At 41.3% G+C, this 24,623-nt stretch overlaps 1 protein-coding gene and 1 long non-coding RNA gene across 5 annotated transcripts in view; both read left to right on the forward strand.

Annotated features, from left to right (window-relative positions):
• LOC127862997 (uncharacterized) overlaps positions 1–14,826 on the forward strand; it is an 81,867-nt gene extending 67,041 nt beyond the window's left edge. For both annotated transcript variants that reach the window (XM_052402327.1, XM_052402316.1), the window contains exons 4-8: positions 1,493–1,558; positions 8,930–9,026; positions 9,587–9,663; positions 10,865–11,024; positions 13,115–14,826. The gene's annotated coding sequence lies outside the window, so the exon portion shown is untranslated. The remainder of the gene's footprint in view (positions 1–1,492; positions 1,559–8,929; positions 9,027–9,586; positions 9,664–10,864; positions 11,025–13,114) is intronic.
• An 869-nt stretch (positions 14,827–15,695) lies between these two features.
• The window catches only part of LOC127863140 (uncharacterized), a 10,026-nt gene continuing 1,098 nt past the window's right edge, over positions 15,696–24,623 (forward strand). The window contains exons 1-5 of one of the 3 annotated variants that reach the window (XR_008040941.1): positions 15,696–16,083; positions 20,544–22,051; positions 22,366–22,478; positions 23,797–24,042; positions 24,125–24,414. This is a non-coding gene — a long non-coding RNA (uncharacterized LOC127863140). Of the gene's footprint in view, positions 16,084–20,543; positions 22,052–22,365; positions 22,479–23,796; positions 24,415–24,623 lie in introns of all 3 variants that reach the window. The other 2 variants (XR_008040942.1, XR_008040940.1) reach the window with 2 other exon arrangements.

The following is a 24,623-nucleotide window of genomic DNA, read 5'->3' on the forward strand; positions in this document are numbered from 1 at the left end:
CAAGATCACAGTGACCTGAAATAGTAAAATGGTTTCCGGATGATAACTCAAGAACACTTATGCCTAGGATCATGAAACTTCGTAGGTAGATTGATAATGGCTGGCAGATGACCCCTATCGATTGTCAGGTCACTAGGTCAAAGGTCGAGATCACGGTCACTAGGTCAAAGGTCGAGGTCACGGTGACCCGAAATAGTAAAATGGTTTCAGGATGATAACTCAAGAACGCTTAGGCCAAGGATCATGAAACTTGATAGGTAGATTGATCATTACTCGCAGTTGACCCCTATTAATGTTGAGGTCACTAGGTCAAAGGTCAAGGTCATGGTGACCCGAAATAGTAAAATGGTTTCTGGATGATAACTCAAGAACGCTTATGCATAGGATCATGAAACTTCATAGGTACATTGATCATGACTCGCAGATGACCTGTATCAATTTTAAGGTCACTAAGTCAAAGGTCAAGTTCACGGTGACCCGTAATAGTAAAATGGTTTCCAGATGATAACAAAAGAACGCTTATTCCTAGGATCATGACACTTTATAGGTAGATTGATCATTACTCGCAGTTGATCCCTATTGATTTTGAGGTCACTAGGTCAAAGGTCAAGGTCATGGTGACCTAAAATAGTAAAATGGTTTCTGGATGATAACTCAAGAACGCTTATGCCTAGGATCATGAAACTTCATAGGTACATTGATCATGACTCGCAGATGACCCGTATCGATTTTGCGGTCACTAGGTCAAAGGTCAAGTTCACGGTGACCCGTAATAGTAAAATGGTTTCCAGATGATAACAAAAGAACGCTTATTCCTAGGATCATGAAACTTTATAGGTAGATTGATCATGACTCGCAGATGATCCCTATTGATTTTCAGGGCACTAGGTCAAAGGTCAAGGTCACAGTGACCCAAAATAGTAAAATGGTTTCCGGATGATAACTCAAGAACGCTTAGGCCTAGGATCATGAATCTTGATAGGTAGATTGATCATGACTCGCAGATGACCCGTATCGATTTTGCGGTCACTAGGTCAAAGGTCAAGTTCACGGTGACCCGTAATAGTAAAATGGTTTCCAAATGATAACAAAAGAACGCTTATTCCTAGGATCATGAAACTTTATAGGTAGATTGATCATGACTCGCAGATGACCCCTATTGATTTTCAGGTCACTAGGTCAAAGGTCAAGGTCACGGTGACCCGAAATAGTAAAATGGTTTCCGGATGATAACTCAAGAACGCTTATGACTAGGATCATGAAACTTCATAGGTACATTGATGATGACTGACAGATGACCCCTATCGATTTTCAGATCACTGGGTCAAAGGTCAAGGTCACAGTGACAAAAACATACTCACACAATGGCTGTCACTACAACGGAGAGCCCATATGGGGGGCATGCATGTTTTACAAACAGCCCTTGTTTATAAATTTATTTGAGTCCTAAATATACATACAAGAAATTCATCAAGCTATTCTGCTGCTACAGTGGCTGCTGAGTCTGGACAATGATGCTAAGGATGTGGTGGACAAGGATGACCTGACTACGCAGAAGGTTTGTCAGACCTTTTCTTTGACATTTTGGGAAAAAATGCCATTGTGGGTTTGGAATATTTTCCTGTAAAAAGTCAATTGATTTGGGAAAAACTAATTTAATATCATTCTTTCTCATATATCAAATTATATGAATAAAATCATTTCATGGTAGTTATATACATGTGTACTTTTATAGATCTAAGTGAAATTTGATTGAGATAAAATAATTATAATGCATAAAAACGGGAACATCACGTCAGGCAATTTACGCATGTTTAGTGGAAAAAAACGCCCCCATTGGAGGTTTTTTATCACAACTTTACACAGTAACATATATGCCAAGTTTGAAAACAAATGGTGAATGTTTGTGTTTCTTGGAAATTTTTAGCACTTTTATCGTAGATGTTTATCAGAATGTCCTTTTAATAATGGAATATACGGGAGTATCAGGTAATGAGTAGCAACAGTAAAAGAAGTAAGTTGACAGTAATAGATGAAAAGTATGGTTTCATACGGATGTATTAAGGTATCAATCGAGACGCGATTATGGGTATCTATGCGGAAAAGGGTTAAAACAATTTTTGTTAAATCTCGTTATTAATGACTTTATTGCTGTTTTTAATAGCTTAATAACGTTACCTGATATCATATGCTATTTACTCCGATAGGATCGTAATTCATCCGGAATCTGTCCGAGGAATCCCACACTTTTCATAAACCCGTAAGGTAGGTCAGAACGGTCACATAGTGCCGTGTAGCCGTACAACCAAAACAGGACATTACCCAGAATTCACTCTTATTCTAGATGGCGATATACAAAGGCCGACATTTTTGTTATTGACTTAATTGTTGCTTCTGTTTCGCTGGATTCTTCTGTTTAACAGAATAGAGAAGTTTTTGTATTGCGTAAAAAACATTCTCCGTATATATATCTGTGTATTTCTGTGTTGTTTTGTGTTTGTTTAAGGCAAAATATGCCTCAAACACGTGGCTCATGTGGACACATAAGGGCAGCATGGGACAATCTGCCTGTCGTGTGCAGGATGTACCCAGGATAACTGCTGCCCTTTCTGTGAGCATTGGTCTGCAGATACCTGGGCCATCAAGCGTCGACCCTTCAAGAGTTATGGATGCAACAAGAATAGTTCAGATCAAAGTAGGGAAAGTTCCGTGTATCGGGACTTTTCACCACACGATCTTGACCATATGCCACCAGTAGCTGCCAGGCATCGGTCTTTACCCCGTGACGACACCGGACAAAATTTGCTGGGTCCGTTCATCGGGAATGACCAGTTGACCGGTCCGGAGACTTCATCGGTCACCGGTCAACATTGACCGGTCTGGTCACCGGTCATGCTATGACCGGTCACCGGTCACTGACGGTCCGGTCACCGGTCATCCTAAGACCGGTTCGGTCACCGGTCATTGCCCGGTCCGGTCACCGGTCATGCTATGACCGGTCCGGTCACCGGTCAACCGGTCACCTGTCATTGACCGGTCCGGTCACCGGTAATGTAATGACCGATCCGGTCACCGGTTACCGGTCTGTGCCACAGACCGTTCTGGTCACCGTAGATGTTGACACTACTTTGTCAGTACTCCACAAAGGTAGACGCAGCCGCGTTTCTACTGTGAGTCACAGACGTAAACGTGTAGTGTCTGATGTTTCCGGCTACTCCTTCACCTCGGGCTCTTCGTCGTATGACTCATCGTCTACTTCAAATAGCCCTCATCATTATCGGAGGGGACGTCGTTCATGCTCACTGAGTGTTTCTCGGCGTAGATTGCCTCGTAAAGAGCGATCACGCCAGCGCTCGGGGAGACGTTCGATCAGGAAACATCATTCCCAGCGCCGCCGAAAAGTGTCTCGGCATCGCAGGGATAAGGGACATAGACCTTCCTCTATTAGGCGCTCTCGGACTCCTAGGTCCCTTAGTCGATCCTTCTCTGAGGAATCTATTGACACCCTTCCACGTGTGTCGGCCTCTATGTTGGCCTCAACACACACTTCAGCCGTTCCTACAACCACTGAGCATAATTTGTATTCAAACACTAGTTTGCATACATATCAAGCTCAAGGTACAGGGGTTCATCTAACCACTTCGGCTGCGTTTTCAGCCCCACGGGTCTCTTCCACATTGCATAGAAGTATACCCCGGGCTGCCGCTACACCATCAAATCCCAATACTTTGTGGATCCAACAGTCGCAGGAAATCTTTTGTCCCTTTTTTGACTGATCCTTTACCAGCGACCTCTGGTATTCAAAGTGAGTCTGCTGACTTGATCTCTGAGAGACCTAACTCACCAGCTATATCTTTGATGGTGCCGGATAACGATTCTCTCATGATAGAAGCGAATGAATCTATTATTCCTACTTCTATATCCACCGGTTTCAATCAATCCAATGCTCCCGCAGACGGTTCGATTGAGGCGGGTTCGGAGTCTAATGAGGCCGAACTTTATTATTTGGCCTCCATCAATCAGGTATACGAACTTATGTTCAATACCTTAGATAACGACTTCTGCCCCCGCCCTTCCTTGTATCTCACAGGAGCTGCGGTTACCGTTACAGAACAGGTAGCCTGGCAGGATAAGTAAGGCTACTTCCCGAGTGGATCTACGCCTTCCTATTGGCTCTTCCACAATGGCTGTTTTCCAGTCACTTGAACCAGCCAATAAGCCTTCGCCATCTCCATGGAAAGCCCCTAAGGAGCTGACGGAGCCTAAACAGATGGACGGCGGGAAAAGTTATAAGGCCCCGGTACCCGACCCTGCTACCGGTTTGGACCTTTCCAAACTTCCGGTTCCTGATGCTGACATTAGTAAGCTGTCACTTACAATGCCTTCATCATCTACCCATACATCAGTCCCTCTTTCCCTGTTGGAAAATTGGGAGCTGAGAGAACGCCGTTCCATAGGTCTGGCTAACCAGCTAGAACTCATGGCAGCCGCAGCCTTAGACTTGGTTTTCGGAGCTCTCTGATTCAATCCCAGAGGAGCTCCGGGCCTTGTTGATACATCTTTCACGTACTACGCAGTGTTTATCTCACAATGCTGCGTCGTCTATGTCTGAGATGTTAAGGCTTCGGAGAGACCTCATCCTCTCTTCCTTGCCCAATAATTTCCTTTTGGAAACAGGCGTAAACTCCCTTCGAACTGCTCCACTAACAGCAGAGTCTCTTTTCGGAGGGAGGATAAAGTCGGCACTTACTGCTGATCGTGAAGATCAGATACATGCCTCCTTAGCTAGGAGCAACTCTGGCCAGCGCCCTGTGGTTTTTAAGCGCCCTGCTTCTTAGCCCCCAGGAGCCCCACCGGCCAAGAACGCTAAAAGGGACAGTTTCCCTACTAAGCGTCCGTCTGCTCCACGTCAGCCCACAAATAGGCCTCCTTTTCAGAACAGAACAACTTCCTATCGGAAGCCTTCTGTAAACCAAAATTGGAGTAAGGGCAAACCCAATGCGGACAAGAAGTCATTTAATCCTTCTTCCGGCAAGGGAGGACCTCCTAAAGGTCAGCCCTAGGTCATACCCCTTTCTTCCGCCACAACCTCTGATGCCGGAGGTACCAGTCGGGGCCAGACTAATGCACTTCGCAAATCGATGGCTCCAAATAACTTCGGACGCGTGGGTTCATTCTCTTGTCACACAAGGCCTCACTTTTCAATTCGAAAAAAGGCCCCCACTCTCTCGCGTCCCAATATATCTGGTATCCCCGCATCCACAACTTCCCGACTCCATTCTCGGACTCCTGGAAAAACAGGCGGTAGAAAGAGTTCACGACCCTTGTTCTCCAGGATTTTACAGTCGCCTTTTCCTTGTTCAAAAGAAAAGCGGCTCCTGGAGACCAGTCATAGACTTAAAAGTGTTCAACACGTTTCTAGTCAAACCTACTTTCAAGATGGAGACTCCTGCCTTCATTCGGCGCTCCATCAAACCCATGCAATGGGGGGTTTCCTTGGACCTGGAAGATGCATACTTCCATGTTCCTATCCATCCCAACTACCGGAAGTACCTGCGCTTCTCCTTTCGAGGCCAGGTCTACCAGTTTCGGGCGATGCCATTTGGATTGGCCACACCTCCATGAGTTTTCACCAAACTCATGGCCGCAGTGAGCGCACACTTCCGATTACACGGGGTTCAACTGCTTCAGTATTTCGACGACTGGCTCTTACACCAGCTCGATCGTCGACTGCTTCTGCTACACCTAGAGTTCTCTTGGAAGGAGCTCCTCTCTTTAGGACTCCTTCTCAATGTAGCCAAGTCAGACCTCATTCCCTCTCAGGATTTCATATTCGTGGGAATGAATTTTCTGACCCACATCAATCGGATCAGGGTCTCACCGCAACATGTATCAGACCTCCTTTTGAAGGTCAGATGGGTGCTGTCCCAATCTCATATCACAGCTCAAGATTTCCTCTCACTCAACGGTATCCTGAGCTCTGTAGCAGACTTCGTGCAGTTGGGACGTCTCTTCCTACGTCCTCTTCAGCACTTTCTCTCAGCTCGATGGAAATGGTCTCCAGACAATCTGCTAACACAGATTCCCATCCTTCCGTCCTTAGTCCCCCACCTTCTATGGTGGCTAGACGAGGAGACCCTGTTGGCAGGAGTACCGCTTCTTCCCCCGCAACCGTCTTTACATATCATAACGGATGCGAGCATGGAAGGTTGGGGCGCTCACCTGGAACCCCGCAGCCTGACATTATCAGGATTGTGGTCTCCTCAGGAGTCTCTCATGCACATAAAAAATCTCGAAATGCGAGCAGTCTTTCTAGCTGTTTCTCAATTCCAATCACATCTTCGGACTCCTGTGTGATGGTATCCACAGACAACACATCAGTCGTGGCTTACATCTAGAAACAGGGCGGTACACACTCTCACTTCCTGTATCTGGAAACAATGAAATTACTTGTTCTTTGCAAGAGCCTAAACGTCTCTCTCTTGTCCAAACACATACCAGGTCGTCTCAACGCCCGGGCGGACGGTTTGTCTCGCAAACACCAGTTACTTCCATCGGAGTGGACACTTCATCAGGAACTGGCCAATCAGATATTCCTCACATTCGGTTATCCATTGGTCGACCTGTTTGCGACCAGAGACAACCACAGACTTCCTCTGTATGTGAGTCCAGTGTACGAACCAGCAGCGTGGGCGGTAGACGCGCTTTCGTTCGATTGGGATCAACTGGACGCTTACGCTTATCCCCCACCCATTCTAATTCCCCAAATCTTAGGGAAAATCAGTGTGAGCTCTTGCCGGATCCTCCTGATAGCCCCTTGGTGGCCCAGGAGATCCTGGTTCAACGACCTTCTTGGTCTCCTGTGCGAATTTCCCAGGGAACTCCCGCACAGGTCAGATCTCTTATCTCAGAGAGGCAGACTTCACTTGGATCCAGACATGTTCCACTTACACGTCTGGCCGTTATCAGGCGATCCCTGCAGAAGAAACGCTTTTCTGTCAGGGCTTCAACGCTCGTTGCCTCTGCAAGGAGAAAGTCCACCAGAGCAGTCTATGATGCTTGCTGGAAACTCTTCTCTAATTGGTGTGTTCGAGGGAAAACTGATCCCCTCAATCCCTCTACTAGACGCATAGCGGATTTTTTAATCTATCTCTGTGATGATAAGAAACTTTCTCTTAGCTCCATCAAAGGATACAGATCTGTGCTTTCGCATACCTTGGCTTTTCGTAAGTCATCACAAGTCTGTGCTGACCCAGCCATTTCGGAACTGATCCGAGCCATGAAACTTAAACGTCCTGTGTCTCGTTCTCTTACCCCCAAATGGGATTTGGCTTGTGTTCTTGGATCGCTTATTAAAGCTCCCTATGAACCCCTTAATCAGGCTTCTTTACATTTCCTAACCTGGAAGACCATTTTCCTTATTACCATGGCTTCATCCAAACGTAGAAGTGAAATTCATGCTCTTTCTATCGAAGAAAGCCATCTTCGTTTTGATTCCTCCGATGGCTCTGTCACCTTGTTGTGTCAGCCAGGATTCCTTGCTAAAAATCAACTCCCCTCTATGGCTTCTAAACCCTTCAAGGTCCCAAGTCTTTTTAGAACTTGTGGTAATGAAGATGAAGATAGACTCCTCTGCCCTGTCAGGTCTTTGAAGTTCTATCTTAGTAGAGTTAAGTCTATTCGAGGTTCTCGCAAGAGACTCTTCATTCCCTTAAAAGGGGGGGTGATGTGTCTGCGGCTTCTATTTCCCGTTGGGTAGCCTCGACTATAAAAAGGGCTTACTCTTCTCTTTCTTCAAGGGATTCATCCCTTTTTTAAGATTAGACCGCATTAATTATGAGCAATGTCGGCTTCGTGGGCATATATTAATCATACCCCACTCTCTGACGTGCTTCAAGCTGCTTTCTGCATACATGCCATACGTCCCGGATTGTCCGGGACAGTCCCGGAAATGAAGAACTTGTCCCGCTGTCCCGGAAATCTGTCAAATGTCCCGGAATTTACAAAATCCATATATACATGTACCTTATCTAGGGCTTAACTGCACCTCGAATCTGTGTATATCTGCAGCGTCTCCATGACAATGCCTACCCGAATAGGCAGACTACGCTACGTGTCAAAATCGATCAATTAACAGGGGTCCTGTTATCATCAGAAAGTTTCTGGAGGAATCAGACCACTTTTTCATCGTTCTCTGGAGTGCCAACAGGACAACTTGTATTTGTTGGGCCCACTTGTGGTTGCACAAACGGTAGTATCTTCTACGGCATAGGTATATTACGCTTATCCGTGAATTAAGTTAATACCATAATAACGAAGATTAGCTGAGAACCCGAGATATGGGTTCCGCTGTGATGGGGAGATTTTCACGAACCTTCCCGCCTCAGCTGCAAATTCAGCATATGATATCAGGTAACGTAATTGAGCTATTAAAACAAATTTTTCTAGTAAAATTCATTTTAATTAGTAATTATTTACCTGATATCGGTAAGTCCCACCTCCCACCCCGCTCTTCGTCTAATATTTCATATTTTTTATTGGAATAAGAGTGGATTCTGGGTAATGTCCCGTTTTGGTTGTACGGCTTCACGGCACTTTGTGACCGTTCTGACCTACCTGACAGGTTTATGAAAAGTGTGGGATTCCTCGGACAGAAAATTCCGGATGAATTACGATCCTATCGGAGTAAATAGCTTATGATATCAGGTAAGTAATTACTAATTAAAATGAATTTTACTAGAAAAATTTGTTTTTCTTGAAGAGTCATTACGCACCGTCATAATGTCATTTCACTCTGAAAAAAACAAACCCACATATGTAGGGTGCAGCCCTCCCCCCATGGCCCCGGGGCGTCTGAAAACATTACTGTTGAAAGCCCTGTAATTGTAATACATGTAAGGCACTTATTTCGTATGGGTCCATTTTACAGACCCATAAATACACCAGGACTGGGCGTCTTGTGTATTTCCTGTTTATCAAGAATGCAAAAAGATGAGGTGGTAAAGAACATAATGAATTTACATAAGGTAAAATATCCTCTTAAATTGTTTGTATATCATACATATGGTAAAATATCCTCTTAAATTGTTTGTATATTACATATGGTAAAATATCCTCTTAAATTGTTTGTATATTGCAAAATAATATCAGATATTCCTCCTCATCAAATTTTGGTGATTACACAAGTATTTCATGGACATATTATTTGTAAATGTGTGGATTACTCAGGTTGGAAAAATAAATGAGAAATTTGTGTCAGTTCATTTCCCGTGTGTTTGTGATAAATTTGTGGATCGGTAACACCTTAAAATCAACAAAAAATTGCCCCAAACGCATATTAATGGTTTTACAGTGTTACCTCTGTATTAAAAATGCTAAATATGAAGTGGACAAGAATATGATATGATTTCATAGAAGTTAAAATTGTGTCTTTTCTTTTATTTATCATGTTTACAGTGTTGAGTTTGTATAAAGTTGTGAGATAATTAGTTAAGCTTTGAATGCCTTGGTTCTATAGAGCCTGTTTGCAAGGAGGTGTTACGTTCTTTATGTGTATACTGTGCTATTGTTTTTTTGTCAATTATAGGAGCCAAAATCGGCCCCATACCAAATGCTGGAACTATGTATTTTTCCCAAACAACTTCCTAAAATTCCCAATTGAAGGTAAAGTAAAAGAAATTTGTCTAGCGGAAAGTGTTGTCCCTGATAAGCCTGTGTGGCTGTATAGGCTTATCTGGGCAGACACTTAGTGCACAATTTATAAAGCCCTGTTTTCTCAGAATGAGGCTCAAAGTAAATCCCCCTACAGTCTGTTACAGAGTTGTACAAGATGATACCAGGTGAGCCTTGTTATGGGAAAAGGGTGCTTAATGCGTGTTATGTACCATCCACAGATTAGCCTGTGCAGTGCGCACTCAGAATTATCAGGGATAATGCTTTCCATTTTTGAGGAAATTTTCGCTTTAAAGAAATTGTTTCTATACAAAAATCTTGTCTTGGTGGAAAGTGTCATCTCAAGTTAGCGAATGGACTGCACAGGCTAATGTGGTCCTAAACATATTCATTAAGCCCAGTTGTCATGAATATGGCTCAAGTTTAGTCTGCTTCCAGTCTGTTGGTATTTGTAAATTCTGATTAGAACAAATATGGTATAAAAACCACTATGATTAAAGACTGGAAATTGAGACAATGGTGTACATATAAATGCAAATTTAACATACATACATGTATTGAGCAATTCTAATAGTAGCTCAAAATTTCCCAATTTAACATAGTTTGCCATTTGTAAAGAGTTGGCTTCTTATTTTTTCACAAAATTGAAAATTTCGAGCGGTATTTTGTTCACTAAATATCATATCAAGCACAGTTAATGTTTAAAATAACTTGGACAAAATATTGTTTTGTTATTGGTTACTGTGAAAATATAGATTTATAGGCGTCAACAAAGTACAGGCAAACTAGTATTGTAATATGATAGTTATTAAGGGCAAATGGCCTGTAACATAATTACTCCAAGGTGTATGTGAAAAAAAAGCCTTTTCTTTCCATCTTTATAAAGTACACCTAATAGGCACTTCCTTATATGCAAGTGGACGAATAAAATAGCATTGAAACTAAACATTTCAACAAAAACGCATGTCAAAGAATATTTTTTTATTGGATTTGTGCAATTAAGTTCCATGCAGTTAAAAAGACCTATAATTCCCAAATTAAAAGATAGAATTTTCCTGATGTTTGATATTATTACGCTAATTTTCCTCATTGGTGTGGTACAGATACTTTTTTCACTTTGGCAAAAAAATTGCTGGTGTATTACTAATTTACTAGTTCAAAAGACTTCATATTGGTTTTCTCAATGTTACAGCATCTGCTAAGCACAGAAGACAAAGGAGTAGTGAAAGGCTCAGTCAAATCAAAGTTCAGCGATGTGAGGGTGACACAACCTTTACATGTCCTCGTATTGCAACATGAAGGACATTGTAGCTGAAACTAACAAGGGAGAGAACTGTAGATCTGCACCAGCAGTGAGTTGTTGCCCTTAAGTTGTTTAATGTTTTATTTATTTTTATTATGTCTTACAACTTACAAGTTGATTGACTTTAAAACTGTTTTCTAGTGTGAATTTAAACAGATTTTAACCATAAAAGATCTGTAAAGGCATGGTAAAATAATATGTTTGTGTGTTTTTTTGCAACGTTGGTGAGACATTAATATTATTATTAAATATTAATATTGTTGCCTCTCATTTATTGAAACATATATTAACAATAAAACATATCTAATGGCATTTTAAAAGTAATGTGATTAAAAGAATAAGTACAATTAAAAAATATTAAATTTTTAACCAGATGGTTTACCTTCTTTTTGTTATGCAGCAAAAAATTGGCTAATAGATAAATAAGCTGTGATGTGGAAAAATGGGGCCTAATGCATGTGCTTAAATTGTTGTCACAGATTAGCCTGTGCAGTCCACACAGGCTAATCATGGACAACTCTTTCCTCTTAAAGGTATTTTTCATTGAACAAATAATCCTCTTTATGAAAATCCAGTCTAGTCAGAAAGTACCCTCCCTTATTAGCTTATGTGAATTTCACATGCTAATCTGGGACGACACTTTCTAACATTAGTGATCCGCATATTGGCTTATGAAAATACATCTCTGAAAATGGAGTAAAGATAATAGATATAAATGTACAGATAAGTATAGCATTAGCCAACACTGTTCTTGTTTTAGTACAAAATGACTTATTTGTATTTATGTTCATGATATTAAGGACTAGGAACCAATAAAATGCCAGATTAGAAATTCATGTTGTTGAAAACCTTCACAGCCAGTCAAGAGGCATAGTTTGTTATCCCCACGCTTTTGAAAAAAAGATGGGGATATTGTGGTTATCTCCGCCGTCCTTCCGTCCGTCCGTCTGTCTGTCTGTCTGTCTGTCCGTCCGTTCTGGCCACTATCTCCTCCTACACTAAAAGCACTAGAACCTTGAAACTTACACACATGGTAGCTAGGAGCATATGTGCGACCCTGCACTATTTGGAATTTTGATCTGACCCCTGGGTCAAAAGTTATAGCGGTTGGGGTGGGGCCGCGTCAGAAATTATCACTCATTTTTTTAGGTTATTTTACATTTACTTCTTTATTTCTACACCGATTCACTTCAAATTGATACTGGACCTCTCTTATGACAATACGGTCAATCTCAACCATGCATGGCCCCATTCCCAACCCTGGTGCTACCCGCCCACATAGGCCACACCCACCAAAAATTTCCATTTACTATAATTTTTTCATTTCTACACGGATTCACTTCAAATTGATATTGAACTTTTGTTATGACATTAGGGTCAATCTCAACTAAGCATGGCCCCAATCCCAACCCTGGGGCGCCCGCCCACATAGGCCACACCCACCAAAAAATTCCATTTACTATATTTTTTTCATTTCTACACGGATTCACTTCAAATTGATACTGAACTTCTCTTATGACATTAGGGTCAATCTCAACTATGCATGGCCCCATAACCAACTCTGGGGCCCCGCCCACATAGACCACACCCACCCAAAATTGCCTTTACTATAATTTCTTCATTTTTACACCGATTCACTTCAAATTGATATTGAACTTCTCTTATGACAATACAGTCAATCTCAACTATGCATGGCCCCATTACCAACCCTGGGGCGCCCCGCCCACATAGACCACACCCACCCAAAATTGCCTTTTACTATAATTTCTTCATTTCTACACCGATTCACTTCAAATTGATACTGAACCTCTCTTATGACAATACGGTCAATCTCAACTATGCATGGCCCCATTACCAACCCTGGGGCCCCGCCCACATAGACCACACCCACCCAAAATTGCCTTTTACTATAATTTCTTCATTTCTACACCAATTCACTTCTAATTGATGATGAACTTCTCTTATGACAATACGGTCAATCTCAGCTATGCATGGCCCCATTACCAACCCTGGGGCACACCTAGGTCAAACATTCGGCGTGGGGATACGCGTCGGCCTCTGCCGCGCCATTTCTAGTTATAGATTGTAATATAATTCGTTACAAGTTCCTATCAACCACTGAGCTGTTGTTGTTTTCAGCAGAGCACCAGCATTGATATCGAGTTGGCCCAGCAACGGCACCAGTCCCGCCTGCAGGAGCCCCAGTCCAGAATGACCCTACCCCTCCCTTGACTTCTAACTCCTCCCCCTTGACCTCCTGCCTCAAAAAGTCAGCATCGTCGAACAACTCCTTTCTGCAGGAAATTCTGAGCATGATTCTGTTCTGAACAAACGCAATGCCCATGTCACGTTTTCCAAACATAAGCCTGGGTAGTTTTGTAAAGCAAGAGTTCCGCGTGGGCCTGAAAGGGACGAGTGTTACAGACACGAACAGTTATAGCAGTAGTTATGGTAACGCTAACAGTCAGTTGTTGCTGTTGGACATCACAACAAATATCATGAAGAATAAAAAGTTCAATAACTTTCTCCAATCTTTATGGGACAAACAGAAATTGAACGGGAGAAAATCAAGGAACTGCCCCAAATTGTCCTCACAGTGGCCAAAATATCATAATAGAACGGACTTTTGGCAATGTTACTGACAAAGAAAGGCAATAATGACTTGGTTGTGAATACCCAGAGTACGATACATCCATGCTGACAATGAAAGGCGGTAATGACTTGGTTGTGAACACCCAGCGTACGCTACATCCATGCTGACACAGAAAGGCAGTAATTACTTGGTTGTGCAAACCCAGAGCACGCTACATCCATGCTGACACAGGAAGGCAGTAATGACTATGCAGTGAACACCCAGAACACAATACATCCATGCTGACACAGAAAGGCAGTAATGACTATGCTGTGAACTACCAGAGCACTATCCATGCTGACACAGAAAGGAAGTAATGACTATGCAGTGAACACCCAGAGCACAATACATCCATGCTGACACAGAAAGGCAGTAATGACTATGCTGTGAACACCCAGAGCACGATACATCCATGCTGACACAGAAAGGCAGTAATGACTTGGTCGTGAACACCCAGAGCAAGATATATCCATGCTGACACAAAAAGGCAGTAATGACTATGCTGTGAACACCTTGAGCAAGATATATCCATGTTAACACAGAAAGGCAGTAATGACTATGATGTGAACACCCAGAGCATAATACATCCATGCTGACACAGAAAGGCAGTAATGACTTGGTTGTGAACACCCAGAGCAAGATATATCCATGCTGACACAGAAATGAAGTAATGACTTGGCTGTGAACACAGAACACAATACATCCATGCTGACACAGAAAGGCAGTAATGACTATGCTGTGAACACCCAGAGCACAAAACATCCATGCTGACACAGAAAGGCAGTAATGACTTGGTTGTGAACACCCAGAGCACAATACATCCATGCTGACACAGAAAGGCAGTAATGACTTGGCTGTGAGAACAGAACATGATACACCCATGCTGACACAGAAAGGCAGTAATGACTTGGCTGTGAACACAGAGCACAATACATCCATGCTGAAATAGAATGGCAGTCATGACTATGCTGTGAACAAACAGAGCACGATATATCCATGCTGACACAAAAAGCAGTAATGATTATGCTGTGAACACCCAGAGTAAGATATATCCATGCTGACACAGAAAGGCAGTAATTACTATGCTGTGAACTCTCAGTGCACAATACATCCATGCTGACACAGAAAGGCAGTAATGACTTGGTTGTGAACACCCAGAGCAAGATATATCTATGCTGACACAGAAAGGCAGTAATGACTTGGCTGTGAGCACATAACAGGATACAGCCATGCTGACAGAGAAAGGCAGTAATGACTTGGCTGTGAACACAGAACACGATACACCCATGCTGACACAGAAAGGCAGTAATGACTTTGCTGTGAACACAGAGCACAATACATCCATGCTGACACAGAAAGGCAGTAATGACTTTGCTGTGAACACAGAGCACAATACTTCCATGCTGACACAGAAAGGCAGTAATGACTTTGCTGTGAACATAGAGCACAATACATCCATGCTGATACAGAAAGACAGTTATGACTTGGTTGTGAACACAGAGCACAATACATCCTTGCTGACACAGAAAGGCAGTAATGACTTTACTGTGAACTCAGAGCACAATACACCCATGCTGACACAGAAAGGCAGTAATGACTTGGTTGTGAACACAGAGCACAATACATCCTTGTCGACACAGAAAGGCAGTAAAGACTTGGCTGTGAACTCAGAGCATGATACATCCATGCTGACACAGAAAGGCAGTAATGACTTGGCTGTGAACACAGAGCACAATACAGCCATGCTGACACAGAAAGGCAGTTATGACTTGGTTGTGAAAACAGAGCACAATACATCCTTGCTGACACAGAAAGGCAGTAATGACTTTGCTGTGAACACAGAGCACAATACACCCATGCTGACACAGAAAGGCAGTAATGACTTGGCTGTGAACACAGAGCACAATACAGCCATGCTGACACAGAAAGGCAGTTATGACTTGGTTGTGAAAACAGAGCACAATACATCCTTGTTGACACAAAAAGGCAGTAATGACTTTGCTGTGAACTCAGAGCATGATACATCCATGCTGACAGAGAAAGGCAGTAATGACTTGGATGTAAACACCTAGAGCACAATACATCCATGCTGACACAGAAAGGCAGTAAAGACTTGGTTGTAAACACGCAGAGCACAATACATACATGCTGACACAGAAAGGCAGTAAAGACTTTGTTGTAAACACTAAGAGATCCATACATCCATGGGTAGTGCCACAGACGCAAATTACGCCCACTATTGTGAACAAGGTGCTTAAAGTGAACACGTCTGGTTTCTGTTATGAGCACTTAGCACTCCGAAACCCAAAAGGCCTCGCATTGAATTGTTGCAAGAGAAGGCTTTGAAAAATAACAGCAGTTTTGTTGTGTGGTCCAGTACGCCCTTCGACTCTAAACCTGAAGAAAGCAGAACTCAAACTCGGCTCTTACCAATATCAGCAAGGCCAGCATATCATCTCAGCTTCTTGTGCTTCAGGTGAGACCTTACAGTGTTAATTATTTGTTGAAATTGGGGCCGAAATTCAGCCCAATTCTTATCTCATAAAGTCTCTATCCATGATTACTGGCTTAAGTTCTCAATTCATGGTTTCCCGGAAGAAAAAGGATGTTTTGATAGATTGCAACATTGAGTAAATCAGAACTCAATTTCAGCCTTTGGCAATATCACCGAGGCCAGCATATCAGCTCAGCTTTTTGAGCTTCAGGTGAGATCATACAGTGTTGTTCATTTTGTCGAAATGGGGGCCAAAATTGAGTCCCATTCCTAATTTTAAACAGTTTATTTTTTCCATAATTACTGGCTAAAGTTCTCAATTCAAGGACCCCAAACAATGTTTTAATAGGTTACAAATTGAGTTTGTTTCCTTATGCAGCTCTATAAGTTGAACCTTAGTGCAATTTATCTTGATAGCACTTATTATCAATTTTTAAATTATGTTTAGCAAAAACTACAACCATTTTCCCAATTTAATTCAAAACACTAGGATTTTTAGCTCCACTGGCCACAGGCCAGCGGGGCTTATGTCATGGTCCTGTGTTCGTCGTGCGTGCGTCCGTGCGTCCATCCGTGCATAAACTTTTTATTTAAGCATCTTCTTCTCCTAAACAACTGGTCCAATTATGATGAAATTTCTCAGGAATGTTCCTGGGGTGAACCTCTTCCAAATTTGTTCAAAATATTGCTGCTGGGGTTAAATTTGACCCTGCCCTGGGGGGTCAAAAATTGAAAATTTGCTTATATAAGGCCTATTTTGTGAAAACTTTAGAAATCTTCCTGTCCATAACCATAGGGCCTAGGGCTCCTAAATTTTGTATGTAGTGACATCTTATAATCCTCTACCAAGTTTCGTCAAATTATGCCCCTGGGGTCAAATTTGACCCTGCCCAGGGGGGTCAAAAAATTGAAAATTTGCTTATATGAGGCCTGTTTTGTGCAAACTTTAAAAATCTTCTTGTCCATAACCGTATGGCGTAGGGCTACCAAATTTGCTATGTAAAGACATCTAATAGTCCTCTACCAAGTTTGTTCAAATTATGCCCCTGGGATCAAATTTGACTGTTCCCCAGGGGTCACAAAATTGAACATATGCTTATATTGGTCCCATTTTGTGCAAACTTTAAAAATCTTCTCGTCCACAACTATTGGGCCTATTTCTACCAAATTCGGTTTGTAGTGACATCTAATAGGTCACTACTTAGTTTCTTCAAATTATGCCCCTGGGAACAAATTTGATCCTGCCCCGGGAGTCACAAAAATAAACATATGCTTTAATAAGGCCTATTTTGTGCAAACTTTAAAAATCTTCTTGTTCATAATTTATAGAGCCTAGGGCTACTAAATTTGGTATGTAGTGATATCTAATAGTCCTCTACCAAATTTGTTCATGACTCGCAGATGACCCCCCTATTGATTTTCAGGTCACTAGGTCAAAGGTCAAGGTCACAATGACCCGAAATAATAAAATGGTTTCCGGATGATAACTCAAGAACGCTTATGCCTAGAGTCATGAAACTTCATAGATACATTGATCATGACTCGCAGATGACCCCTATTGATTTTCAGGTCACTAGTACAATGGTCAAGGTCACGGTGACCCGAAATTGTAAAATTGTTTCCAGATGATAACTCAAGAACGCTTGTGCCTAGGATCATGAAACTTCATAGGTACATTGATCATGACTCGCAGATGACCCCTATTGATTTTTAGGTCATTAGGTCAAAGGTCAAGGTCACATTGACAAATAACGTATTAACACAATGGCTGCCACTACAACTGACAGCCCATATGGGGGGCATGCATGTTTTACAAACAGCCCTTGTTATATTTTGAGATGATGCTTTACAAAGAAAGATGCTACTATTGTATTTGTTATAAATGTGTGAAAGGCTCTTAAGAAGGAACCAGAGATTATTAACCCTTTGCCAAACACTAACATGATTTTACAGGTTTGTAGCTGACGACTTTATAAATAATTGTGATAAAAGGAGAAATTGCTGCAGATAAGCAATTTCTCCTTTTATCACAATTATTTCTACCCTACCTGATCATTTCCTTCAGATTCCATTACAATTTAATTGTCGTCTGCAACCTCTTTCAAATTGGGAAAGTCCAAAATGTGTCGTTTGGTAAAGGGTTAAGGCATTTTGATTCATATGGGTCATGTGAATCTGTTTCAAATCAAATGAATAATTTTGATCTTCAGCATCTAAAAATATTTGAAGTAGAAAAAACGACAATATCTTTTGGAGAGATAAAATTAATGTACCTACGTTATAAGCAAAGGACCTGTGGAACAATTCCCTGGCTTTTGAGTCTGTTTAGTTAACACGGTAGTAACTTTTTCCATATATAAAAATGCTCACCCTTCCAACTTTAAGCGCTCAGTGGGACGAGGGATAGAAAGAGAAAGTCACATGCTTGAGTACATTTCAACCCATGCGCATTGCACGTTTTTTTCGCATAAAAAACAGTGGAGCGATACATGGCCATCATGGCCCTCTTGTTAACGTATTGTCCCAATCCAAAAATGGTTAAAAAAACTCAGAGCTAGCCCCTAGTTATAGCATATAAGGTTTTTTATCAGAATAACTGGCTTTATTATACCCCCACAAACAAAGTTTAGGGGGGTATATAGGAGTGAACTTGTCTGTCGGTCAGTCAGTCTGTCGGTCTATTTGTCGGTCCGTATTAAGTGTCTGCTCTCTAATTCAAGTAGTTTTCATCCGATCTTCACCAAACTTGGTCAGAAGTTGTATCTACATGATGTCTAGGCCAAGTTCGAACATGGGCCTTGCCGGGTGAAAAACTAGGTCACAGGGTCACTTAGTGCGTTTTAAACATTCAGCATGTTGTCCGCTCTCTAATTCAGTAGTTTTCATCCGATCTTCACCAAACTTTGTCAGAAGTTGTATCTAAATGATCTTAAGGCCAAGTTTAAACATGGGCCTTGCCAGGTCAAAAACTAGGCCACGGGGTCACTTAGTGCGTTTTTTAACATTCAACATGGTGTCCTCTCTCTTATTCAAGTAGTTTTCATACGATCTTCACCAAACTTGGTCAGAAGTTTTATCTAGATGATCTGAAGGCCAAGTTCGAACATGGGCCATGCCAGATCAAAAACTAGGTCACAGAGTCACTTAATACGTTTTACACATTGAGCATGGTGTCCGCTCTCTATTTCAAGTAGTTTAAATCCGATCTTCACCACACTTGGTCAGAAGTTGTAACTAGATGATGTGTAGGTCAAGTTCGAACATGGGCCATGCCGGGTAAAAAACTAGGTCACGGGGTCATTTAGTGTGTTTTAAACCACAACATGTTGTCCGCTCTCTAATTCAAGTAGTTTTTATCCAATCTTCACCAAACTTGGTCAGAAGTTGTATCTAGATGATGTCTAGGTAAAGTTTGAATATGGGACATGCCGGGTCAAAAACTAGGTCGCGGGGTATCTTAGTGCGTTTTAAACCTCACCATGTTGTCCGCTCTCTAATTCAAGTAGTTGTCATCCAATCCTCACCAATCTTGGTCACAAGTTTTATCTAAATGATCTCTAGGACAAGTTGGAACATGGGCCATTCCGGGCCTAAAACTAGGTCACTGGGTCACTTTGTGCAATTTTTAACATTCAGCATGGTGTCCGCTCTCTAATTCAAGTAGTTTACATTCGATCTTTACCAAACTTGGTCAGAAGTTTTATGGAGATGATCTTAAGGCCAAGTTAGAACATGGGCCTTTCTTGGTCAAAAACTAGGTCAAGGGGTTACTTAGTGCGTTTTAAAAATTGAGCATGGTGTCCGCTGTTTTTTTGTGAAGATGACATGCAAAATGTTATTTGTCAATGCGGCATGTGGGGGTATTCGTCACGTCTGTGACAAAGCTCTAGTTTGCTTATTTCACTTAGTAACTATTTTGAACTCGCATCTATTGTTTCTTATTAAATGCCATACAGTTGTATTGTCTCACATTTAAAGTTGTTAAGTCTCAGGTATAAGTCATAAACTGTCACATTTAAAGGTGTGCAGACTCACACTTAAATATGCAGATTGTAACATTTAAAGTTGTGTTGTCTCACATTTTAAGTTGCTGAGTATCACATTTAAAATTATGTAGTCTCACATTTAAAGTTCTATAGTAACACAATTAAAGGCGAACAGTCTCACATTCTAAATTGCTCAAGTAATGCCTGTTTTTGATTTACAAAAAATAAATACACCTTGCTACAAACACAAAAATTGGTGCGCGTAAAACATTGATACTATGTTATTCTGAGTTCTAATTAGTGGAAATTATTAGTATTAATTGCAATATTCTAAATATCAATTATAGGCACAATGTTTGGCATTTAAAAAACAGGTCTGTAAGATAAGGTGTTGCAAGGCGTATTCATGTGTCACTAAACAATCTGGTTTTAGTTTACTTTCCATTTCCTTTTCAGTGAACTTAACTAGCAAACATGACAAACGTCATTGACGTGAAAGTCGATGACAACCTCCTTCTTGCACAAATACTACAATTGCTTAAGAAATTCAGCACAAAGACGTCTTGCGTAATACTACCAAGCCTCCTATCAATATCTCCTCCCATGTTGGGTACATCAACACTTCCAACAGCAGAGCCTTGGTGAGTTCGACTTCCGTCTCAGCATCGATGTCGCTTAGCAACAATTGGATGATGGGCTTCGACAAATTAGGCCGGACAAGTCGCTCGAACTGAAACGATCGTATCCAAGAGGTAGAGCAGGCGTTGCGTGATACGTCCGTTAATGTGACTGACCTGGATATGTTGTTCTCTAATAAAGGGAACCTTAGACCTGGAGAGCAGTATGCGATTGAAACCTTTCAACAACAGTTGTTGTCGGCAATTCTCAGGTTTGGGGTGGCGACTTCAGCGTCAGGACTTGCTCCATCTCTGTCTATGGCCCAGTCGCAGCAGCAGCAACAAGAACAATAATTAGTATCTTAGCGGTGTTCTGGGATATGCAGCTTCATGTATGTGCTTAAATTGTCATCCCAGATTAGCCTGTGCAGACTGCACCTTCATTAAGTTCTATTAAATTGTCATCCCAGATTAGCCTGTGCAGACTGCACCTACATTAAGTTCTATTAAATTGTCATCCCAGATTAGCCTGTGCAGACTGCACATACATTGAGCCCTATTAAAGTGTCATCCCATATTAGCCTGTGCAGACTGCGCATACTTTAAGCCCTATTAAAGTGTCATCTCAGATTAGCCTGTGCAGACTGCACATACATTAAGTCCTATTAAAGTGTCATCCCAGATTAGCCTGTGCAGACTGCACATACATTAAGTCCTATTAAAGTGTCATCCCAGATTAGCCTGTGCAGACTGCACATACATTAAGCCCTATTTTCCGAGAATAAGGCTCATATACTACAGTTAACATCAGTATTTAATGTGACTGAAATGTTCCTAGCATCAAATGGGAATAATGTGCTTTTAAATTGATCACACTTAGTAAATAAATGCAAATAGCACTTGATCTAATATCAATTTTAATCATAGAAGGTCAGGGCATTAAGTTTTGTATATATTCGACTGAAATTCAGCCCCTGAACCAATTGTTTATCCTTGCAGAAAAATCTGCTTTAATAGAATTGTTTAATTATATTTAATTTTAGTAAAATAATTATGTAAAAGCCTTCAGCTCATTTTAAAATTATTTTCTTCATTTATTTTCAATATTCATTTAAATTCCTGGATTTTGTTTGAAGAGCCTGTTTTTACAGGCACCCATGCAATCAAAGATCGGTACCTAGCTGAACAACAGGCTGTCTGGTCAGCTGGGCCCAGACGCCCAGTGACACTTCCTGGCCCAGAACCTTGGGGCAAATGCTCAACTAGTCCTACCCGCAGGGTGGAGCCACACTGAACCTGCGGCTCCATACTTTCTTGGCCAGGGGCCAAGATAACCTCGTCAATAAGGTAGGTTGGTAATGTAATTAATCATTTATAATGTGCAGTGTTTCATTCCAAATTTCCATTTGAACAGTTTGGGTGTGTTTAATATTGACATAAATCTATCCTGGCTGCTAACTTAAACAAATCATTTATGAAAGTGTTAAATATTTATAATAGCCGCCATTTGTATTGCCTTGACAGGGCTCAGTATATCCCATTTATATCAAGATCTTTTAAACATAATTTATTTCTTAAATATTTTTTTACTCAAACAACATTGATTGACTTCTTATACAACTGATGCCATTTCAGAATGCATTGAATTATTTGGTTTACAGGGACACATTCCTGGGATGCCCTAAGGTCTTTCTATCTGTTCACAGAGGTCTTATAATCACAAGTTCAAGCCAAGTGAGCGATGTTCACATTATCAAACTCTGCATCTCAATAGGTAAGTCACCTTGCAATTGCCACTGTGTCAAACATTCAGGAGACCCAGTTGTAATAGCCTAAACCTTTTGATGCAATACAGTTTTCACAAATACCCAATAGGTAAAATCCAATACAAACTGGGGTTTCTACTCTTCAATTAATTGACCAGTTTATCTAATCTAAGTTTAAGGGTTCAGCCACGCACTACTTTATCTTATAAAGAAATTTGAAGAAAGTGCACAAATTTCAAGTTTAACCATCAAATTTGCATTTTGAATTTTACATCTAGAGTTATATTAAAACTCAAAACCACAACAACAACAACAGCAAACAATTTATCAGCAGGTACCAACATATCTGACTCTTTCACTCTTTACAAAATCATTTTCCATATCAACTGTAAGTATAATTCTTAAAATAACATTGAATTACGAAGAGGGGTCAGTGATGTTTTAGTTTAGGGGGTATATAGGAGTGAACTTGTCTGGCTGTCGGTCTTACGGTCGATCCGTATTAAGTGTTCGCTCTCTAATTCAGGTTGTTTTCATCCGATCTTCACCAAACTTTGTCAGAAGTTGTATCTAGATGGTGTCTTGGTCAAGTTTGAATATGGGTCATGCAGGATCAAAACCTAGGGCATGGTATCACTTAGTGTGTTTTTAACATTCAGCATGTTGTCTGCTCTCTTATTAAAGTACTTTTCATCCAATCTTCACCAAACTTGGTCAGATGTTTTATTTAGATGATCTATAAGAAACAATTGAACATGGGCCATGCCGGGCCAAAAACAAGGTCACAGGGTCACTTAGTGCGTTTTACATAATCAGTTGGTGCCCGCTCTCAATTTCAAGTACTTATCATCCGCTCTTCACCAAACTTGGTCAGAAGTTTTTTTATAGATGATCTCTTGGCCATGCCGGGCCAAAAACAAGGTCATGGGGTCATTAAATGCGTTTTACACATTCAGTTTGGTGCCCGCTCTCTATTTCAAGTACTTATCATCCGCTCTTCAACAAACTTGGTCAGAAGTTTAATCTTGATGATCTCTAGGCAATGTTCTAACATGGGCCATGCCGTGCCAAAAACTAGGTCACGGGGTCACGGGTGCGTTTCACACATTCAGCATTTTAAGTTCTTTTCATCAGCTCTTCATGTGAGGGTGTTCGCCACGTCTACGACAAAGCTCTATTTTTTTTAAAGATAATGGCTTTTTCCAGAGAGTATTAAGTGTGTTGCCAGGGTTGAACTCGCATTTTGATACTTGACAATTTTTATGAAATGCCAGTAAAGTCTTAAAAATTGTTGTCTAAATTAACACATGACCAACTTAATTGAAGAAACCCGGATAGCAAAGTGTTGGTTTGCTTTTGAAGCATTTGAACCAGCAACAGTCATCATTCGAGTTTCTGGCATGTCTATGGTGTGGAACCCTCAGTCTATGAACATCATAACAGCACATGAACCAGCAGCAGTCATCATTCGAGTTTCTGACATGTCTATGGTGTGGAACCCTCAGTCTATGAACATCATAACAGCACATGAACCAGCAGCAGTCATCATCTCAAGATTCTGGTATATCCAAGGTACAGAACACTCAGTCTATGAATATCATTACAGCACATGAAACAGCAGCAGTCATCATCTCAAGATTCTGGTATATCCAAGGTACAGGACCCTCAGTCTATGAACATCATAACAGCACATGCACCAGCAGCAGTCATCGTCTCAAGATTCTGGTATATCCAAGGTACATGACCCTCAGTCTATGAACATCATAACAGCACATGAACCAGCAGCAGTAATCATTGGAGTTTCTGACATGTCTATGGTGTGGAACCCTCAGTCTATGAACATCATAACAGCACATGAATCAGCAGCAGTCATCATCTCAAGATTCTGGTATATCCAAGGTACAGGACCCTTAGTCTGTACAGATCTTGCAGAACAAACTTCAGGTGATTGTTCTTGTCGTGTCGATGTTTTTACATGCTTCCAAGTTCAGAGATGTTTGAGTGCATGTAGATGTACATTTGTTCGGCCATACGTACATCCAGCTGTTGGATTTGTATGTCAAGTCTAAACTCAAAAAGTATTTCTTCTAGTGTGATTAAACCAAAGATATTTTCCATTCTGTGAACTTGCCTACTTGTGTATTTTGGTTCTT

This window comes from Dreissena polymorpha, chromosome 1, assembly GCF_020536995.1.
Source record: "Dreissena polymorpha isolate Duluth1 chromosome 1, UMN_Dpol_1.0, whole genome shotgun sequence".
In the NCBI taxonomy this organism is placed as follows: domain Eukaryota; kingdom Metazoa; phylum Mollusca; class Bivalvia; order Myida; family Dreissenidae; genus Dreissena; species Dreissena polymorpha.